We start from the raw sequence: 8,028 nt of genomic DNA, 5'->3' as shown, positions 1-8,028 counted from the left end.
TCCCCAGACTGTGATCATGATGTCACGATGCAGGACAAAGGCGAGTGAGGATCCAAATGCAGATTTTAAAGTTTAATAGTCCAAAACCACAAGAAACAGCTAAACAGACAGAACAGAACAGGGCAGAACACAGAGCTTACAGGAAACAGGAACAGGAACAGGCACACCGACATCCAACATCTAGCAACGACCAACACCAGGGAAGTGAACAAAGAGTATAAATAAGAGACAAGAACCAATCACACAGCAGAACTAATTAAAGACAAAGACAAGACACCTGAAGGAGAGAAGGAGTACAATGAATGTCCATGGAAACCAAAGAGTGGGCGGAGCAAACAATTAACAACCGGGAAAGACAGCAGACAGAAACAGGACAGAAACACAGACAGACTCATTACAGAGCCCCCCCCCCTAGGAGTGGATTCCAGACACTCCAACGCAGAACCGGAGGGCGGCGGAGCGGAGGCGGAACAGGGGGCGGGAAGGCGGGCCAGGTCCATGTGGCGGTAGAGGGCAGAGCAGAGCTGGCGAAGCTGGAGGCCAGGGCGGAGCCGGCGAAGCTGGAGGCCAGGGCGGAGCCGGCGAAGCTGGAGGCCAGGGCGGAGCCGGCGAAGCTGGAGGCCAGGGCGGAGCCGGCGAAGCTGGAGGCCAGGGCGGAGCCGGCAGAGCAGGAGGCCAGGGCGGAGCCGGCAGAGCCAGCGACCAGAGCGGGACTGGAGACCAGGGTGGCGCCGCAGGCAGAGCCAGCGACCAGAGCAGGACCGGAGGCCAGGGTGGCGCCGCAGGCAGAGCCAGCGACCAGAGCAGGACTGGAGACCAGGGTGGCACCGCAGGCAGAGCCAGCAACCAGAGCAGAGTTGGTGGCCAGGGTGGTGCTGGAGGCGCTTTGAACCTATAAGGATGGACAGGAGAGGGAGAGACTGACAGAGACAGGGAGACAAAACTGGGGACTGATAGAGCAGGTTCAGCAGGTTCGGGCGCTTCAGCAGGTTCGGGCGCTTCAGCCGGTTCGGGTGCTTCAGCCGGTTCGGGCGCTTCAGCAGGTTCGGGCGCTTCAGCAGGTTCGGGCGCTTCAGCAGGTTCGGGCGCTTCAGCAGGTTCAGGTGCTTCAGCAGGTTCAAGCGCTTCAGCCGGTTCGGGTGCTTCAGCAGGTTCATGTGCGTCGGCAGGTTCAGGTGCCTCGGCGGGTTCGGGCGCTTCCGCGGGTTCGGGCGCGTCGGCGGGTTCGGGCGCTTCGGCGGGTTCATGTGCTTCAGCGGGTTCAAGTGCTTCAGCAGGTTCGGGCGTTTCAGCAGGTTCAGGCGTTTCAGCAGGTTCGGGAACCTCAACAGGTTCATGTGCTTCAGCAGGTTCAGGCGCTTCGGGTGCCTTCGGTGCTCCAGCCAGTGCCGTAGGGATGCCGGCCGCCCGAACCGACGTCATCGGGGTGTCCGCCAGCTTGGCGATCAGCCGGTTCCCCCGGGCCTCGCCCGAGCTTTCCGGTCTGGCACCCATGTGGACGGGTTCGGTCACTGGTGTGCACAGGTCTGGGTCGGACCGAGGTACTGTAGGGGCCTCGGGCGTCCGTGGCTGGTCTGGCTCCGCAGCCCACGGACCCCGACGCCTACTGCCCCCCCCCAAAAAATATTTAGGGCCGGTGTCCGACTCTGTCCTGTGCACGGTTAGGGAGGACCCGCCCAGGAGCAACGCTATGTTGGCCAGGTCCGTGAAAGGCCCCACCTCTTGGCCCAATGGCACTAGGTAGCGCAGCCCGTCCTTCAATCCATGCCGGAAGATGTCCTTAAGGGCCCTCTCCCCAAAATCCACCTGATTGCATAAGTCCAGGAATACCTCCGTATACTCCTCAATTGGGGAATCCCCCTGATACAAACAAAACAAAATGTCTGCTGGATCCATGTGGTTGGTCGTTCTGTCACGATGCAGGACAAAGGCGAGTGAGGATCCAAATGCAGATTTTAAAGTTTAATAGTCCAAAACCACAAGAAACAGCTAAACAGACAGAACAGAACAGGGCAGAACACAGAGCTTACAGGAAACAGGAACAGGAACAGGCACACCAACATCTAGCAACGACCAACACCAGGGAAGTGAACAAACAGAGTATAAATAAGAGACAAGAACCAATCACACAGCAGAACTAATTAAAGACAAAGACAAGACACCTGAAGGAGAGAAGGAGTACAATGAATGTCCATGGAAACCAAAGAGTGGGCGGAGCAAACAATTAACAACCGGGAAAGACAGCAGACAGAAACAGGACAGAAACACAGACAGACTCATTACACATGATCATCACCAATCTTCACTTTTTGAAGTGTTGTGGAAATGAATCAGAATCAGAATCAGAATCAGAATCAGAAAGGTCTTTATTGCCAAGTATGTTTTCACATACGAGGAATTTGTTCTAGTACAGAAGCTCCACAGTGTAAACAGAATGGCATTGATAGGACATGTACACACATATAATAAAGACAGTTGTATGCTCAGTATAAAGACAGTTGTATGTACAGTGGAAAAATGTGCAAATTGAAATATAAATAAGTAAGTATGTGTTTTAACTAAATAATGTAAGAATAGAGTTTGTTCTGCGTATCTTAAGTGTTCATCAGATGGATTACCTGAGGGAAGAAACTGTTCCTGTGTCTGGTCGTTCTGGTTCTCAGGGCTCTGTAGCATCGACCAGATGGCAACAGTTCAAAGAGTGAGTGTGCTGGATGTGAGGGGTCCAGAGTGAGTGTGCTGGATGTGAGGGGTCCAGAGTGAGGGAGTGTGCCGGATGTGAAGGGTCCAGAGTGAGTGTGCTGGATGTGAGGGGTCCAGAGTGAGTGAGTGTGCTGGATGTGAGGGGTCCAGAGTGAGGGAGTGTGCTGGATGTGAGGGGTCCAGAGTGAGAGTGCTGGATGTGAGGGGTCCAGAGTGAGTGTGCTGGATGTGAGGGGGCCAGACTGAGGGAGTGTGCTGGATGTGAGGGGTCCAGACTGAGGGAGTGTGCTGGATGTGAGGGGTCCAGAGTGAATGTGCTGGATGTGAGGGGTCCAGAGTGAGTGTGCTGGATGTAAGGGGTCCAGAGTGAGTGTGCTGGATGTGAGGGGTCCAGAATGAGTGTGCTGGATGTGAAGGGTCCAGAGAGAGTGTGCTGGATGTGAGGGTTCCAGAGTGAGGGAGTGTGCTGGATGTGAGGGGTCCAGAGTGAGTGTGCTGGATGTGAGGGGTCCAGAGTGAGGGAGTGTGCTGGATGTGAGGGGTCCAGAGTGAGTGAGTGTGCTGGATGTGAGGGGTCCAGAGTGAGTGTGCTGGATGTGAGGGGTCCAGAGTGAGGGAGTGTGCTGGATGTGAGGGGTCCAGAGTGAGTGTGCTGGATGTGAGGGGTCCAGAGTGAGTGTGCTGGATGTGAGGGGTGCGAACTGTTTCAGCAGATCCTGTGGCAGGTTCAACTTCCTCAGCTGATGAAGGAAGTACAACCTCTGCTGAGCATTTTTCACAATGGAGTCAATGTGAATGTCCCACTTCAGGTCCTGGGAGATTGTGGTTCCCAGGAATCTGAATGACTCCACTGCTGTGACAATGCTGTCCATGATGGTGAGTGGGGGGAGAGCAGGAGGGTTTCTCCTGAAGTCCACTATCATCTCCACTGTCTTGAGTGTGTTCAGCTCCAGGTTGTTAAGGCTGCACCAGACAGCTGTTCAACCTCCAGTCTGTAAGCAGACTCGTCACCGTCCTGGATGAGGCCGATCAGTGTGGTATCGTCTGCAAACTTCAGGAGCTTGACAGAGGGGTCATTAGAGGTGCAGTCATTTGTGTACAGGGAGAAGAGCAGTGGGGAGAGAACACAGCCCTGAGGGGCGCCAGTGCTGATGGTGCGGGTGATGGATTTGAGTTTTCCCAGTCTCACTAGCTGCTGCCTGTCTGTCAGAAAGCTGGTGATCCACTGACAGACAGAGGAGGGCACGGAGAGCTGGGTTAATTTGGGCTAACCCAATTGATCAGAAGTGAAATGAAGATTTGATAAAACAGATCTTGTGTTGAAGTTGTTTTTATTTAAAGAGAAGATTATAGACAAGTTTAATTCAGTTGAAAGGACAGAGCTTCATCAGCAAACTTTCTGACAGAAACTTGACACAACAAGAAGAAAATAAAAAGTTTGTGAACTTAGAAATTGGTGATTTTATCTGACTTAATGATAGATTATCCATTTACCATGAAAAGGTATAAGCATGACACCAACTGTGTAAACTATGTCTTTTTCCTTTATCTGCTCATAACTAAACTGTCTGTTTTGTGTTCATTTAAACTCCACCTACTCCACCTGCTCTCCACCCACCTCTGTGTTTCACCTCACCTGTGTGATGCTGATTTCAACACCATTTCTAAATTCTGTGACAGTAACATGCCGAGGACAAACAGGGCATAAACAAATGAAAGTGTAAAATTAGTTCACTCTTCTAGCTCTCATCATCTATACTGGAGAAGAATGGTTTAGGACCAGCTACAGGGAGTCTAGTTAGAGACACAAGAGTTGAGCTTGTATGCAGAAATAACCTATTTATCGTCATCACACTCACTGTGTAAACTAACCATGACGTCACCAGAGCTCATGGGAAGGTGAAAAGGTAATATAATGTGATATAATAGGAACTAGAGACATAAATGCTTAATAAACTAATTCCCTAAAGTGTAAATATCTACTTCACCAGTTTATCCACACAATGTCTTATTATGTAGCTTTGTAGAAGCCAACATTCTGTTTTCCTATTTCAGCTTAGACAAAAATGTATAAAATGTAATGCGGCCTAGAGCTTTCAAGCCACATCCACCAAATTCAGATATGTTGTAGACGCTGGTCTGAAGTTTGTTGCTGTTAATTTTCTAAGCGATCCGAGTACCAGTACTTCCGGTACTGGGTCTCAAAATGGCCTTTTTTCCCACAGACTCCCATTAAAAACTTTGGAGGTTTATAACTCGGCACGCTTTTGAACTATCTACACCAAACTCTGCCAGCTCCTTTAGGGTGATACTCTGAACAAAGGTTTAAATTGGTCTACCGACTGGCCTTCCGGTTGTGCCGCAGCCCCGCCCCCAAAATATGCAAAATCAAAAAACTTTTTACAACATGGACATGTGACATATCAAAACACTCAGCACAATGAGGGGAACTGCCTTGTGGGTATTCTGATGGCGTCACGTGATGTCACGTGAAAATCAAAAATTAGCACAACATGGACATGTGACATATAAAAACACTCAGCCCAATGAGGGGAACTTCCTCAGGAGTATTTCGATGACGTCACATGCTCGTCTCCACTTGTCTCGAAATGTTTTGGCACCCTATCTTTCTGTCCACTTGCCTCCAAATGTAACACTGACCCTTATGTCCACTCGCCTCCAAAAAGCACCGCCTTTGCAATTACTTGCCTCGTCAAAGCCAACATCAAAGTTTGTCGAGACGAACTTTACAATTCTTTTCTACATTAGTTTTTTTTACATTTATGGGGCAATATATTTTTATATGTAAATTTTTGCTAAAGTGTAGATTTATACACACATACACATACACACACATTTTATTAACAAAATGATTAAAACGTAGTGAAATTTATTACAAAGTTTAAGTGATTTGCGTCTTCAGACACATTATATTTACTATAAAGATTATATCTGTTTAACTTCAGAGTTTTATATTGAATCAATCCCCATTTATTTGGCTCTGTTAAAGCTAATAGTATAAAGCTGGTCTAATGGAATTAATTCACTCATTTTTATTTGTGGAACACTTGTAAAAATGTCTTTTGTGGAAGTTTTGAGAAAATAGCATGCTGGAAGGCACCGATGAGAGCTAAACAGTCCACAATTTATTTGTGATGCTGCGCAACAGGACGGAACGCTCCTCATGTAGTATGAGAGATGAAGGTAGAAGAGCAACGAGCATTCGGTACACTGAGATTTTATTAACATGATTCAAACAGAAACAGAGAGAATTCTTAAAATTCTTTAAAAATTAATCAATTCTTAAAAGTAACTGAAAGTGGTGTTGGGGGGAATCCTATTCAGTCAAAGGTACGTAATCATTAAGTATGGGGAACTTTCATCTTGTCCAGTGTCTGAGCTGCAGCATGTTTATTAATTCTTCCTCCGTCATTAGCGTTAATTTTACTTGTGATAAGTGTATGTTAGCTCTCTGATGGAGAAGATTTAAGCTTTAGAGATGCACATCCAGACACTAGAGAGGATCAGCGATAGTGATAGTGGTGTAGTTTCTGTAGGGAAAAATCTGTCTGCCATAGGCCCTCCAACTCCAGCATTAGAGCCCTCACTGCAAATGGGTGACGACTTGGTGACAAAGACCCAAGGCCAAAGCTAATGCTAAGGCTTGCCCACAGGAGCACCACTCCTCTTCACATGTCTAACAGGTTTGATCTCCTCAGTGAAGAACCCGCTGAGAAACCTGAAAGAGCTCTGGTTATAGGAGACTCCATCTTAAGGCATGTGAAAATAGCTCAGCCTTTAGGGGCTCCAGCAGCACTGGTTAGCATTGGTACTCAAAGGTAGTTTTCCATGTAGGAGCTAACGATATATGCCTTCGTCAGTCAGAGATTACTAAGAGTAATATTGTAGAAGTTTGTACACAAACACACACATACATACAAACACACACATACACACATACACACACACGCACATACACACACATACACACACATACACACTCACACACACATACACACACACATATACACACATACACACACACATACACACACACATACACACATACACATACACACATACACACACATAAACACACAATAATTGCATAAGAACGTGACGTGAGCTTTAAAATTAATTAAAAGAGGCTTTGAGGCAGAGGAATTTGCCTCGATGCATTTTTGTAATGATATATGCCTTTGTCAGTCAGAGATCACTTAGAGTAATATTGTAGAGGTTTGCACACAAACACACACATACACACACACAAACACACACACACACATACACAGAAACACACATACACACACACATACACACACATACACACACACACACATACACACACATACACACACACATATCACACACACACACAAAAACACACACATACACACATACACACATACACACACATACACACACACATACACACACATACACACACACATACACACACACTATAATTGCATAAGAACGTGACGTGAGCTTTAAAATGAATTAAAAGATGCTTCGAGGCAGAGGAATTTGCCTCGATACATTTTTGTAATCGAGTTACTCGAGTAATCGTTTCAGCCCTAGTTTAGATGAAGACAGAACACATTGCAGCACTGATTAAAGTCTCAGTAACATCTGACTGATGAAGATCTTTAACTCCTACAGAAAGAAATACTTTTGACGATCTCCACTTTCCACCTCTAATGCTGCAATCTTCTGATGATGGAGAAAAAGAATAAACATCCTGAACTCAACGAACTGAACAAGCTGAGAGTTTGACATCTTCAGTGAGTAACTTACCTTCATCCAACATATTATTATTGTAATAATCCAGATCCGATCTGCTGTCTTTAAACAAAAGAAAAAACCCAAAGCCTTTGTTGGGAAAAAGTTTAGTTACTGACACAAGTCAAAAACTCCGGCTCAATGATTCACAACCAGGAAGTTCTTCTTCTTCTTCTTCTTCTTCTTCTTCTTCTTCTTCTTCTTCTTCTTCGTGGTTTTATTCTTATAGTGAATTAATGCCACTAACCGGTAAGTGGTGTGGATCAGGATTTTCACATATAATCATGTGTTCACTTGGTTTTCAAAAGATAAAATGTATTTATTATTTAGTACAAACTTTCATTTTCAGGTCCACATGAGATCATTTGCCATAATCATCAGGTCATAAAAACTTATAATCCTATAATCCCATTGTTATACAATTTCTATCCAGAAAAAAAAACTTTGACACAAGAGATTTTATATATTTTAGCATTTTGTATATACTTTATTGTACCTTATGTTTTTGCCATTTCTCCATCCACTTTATTAGGAACACCTACA

The sequence above is a fragment of the Tachysurus vachellii genome, chromosome 2 (genome assembly GCF_030014155.1).
Source record: "Tachysurus vachellii isolate PV-2020 chromosome 2, HZAU_Pvac_v1, whole genome shotgun sequence".
Taxonomy (NCBI): domain Eukaryota; kingdom Metazoa; phylum Chordata; class Actinopteri; order Siluriformes; family Bagridae; genus Tachysurus; species Tachysurus vachellii.
This window is presented reverse-complemented; position numbering follows the sequence as displayed.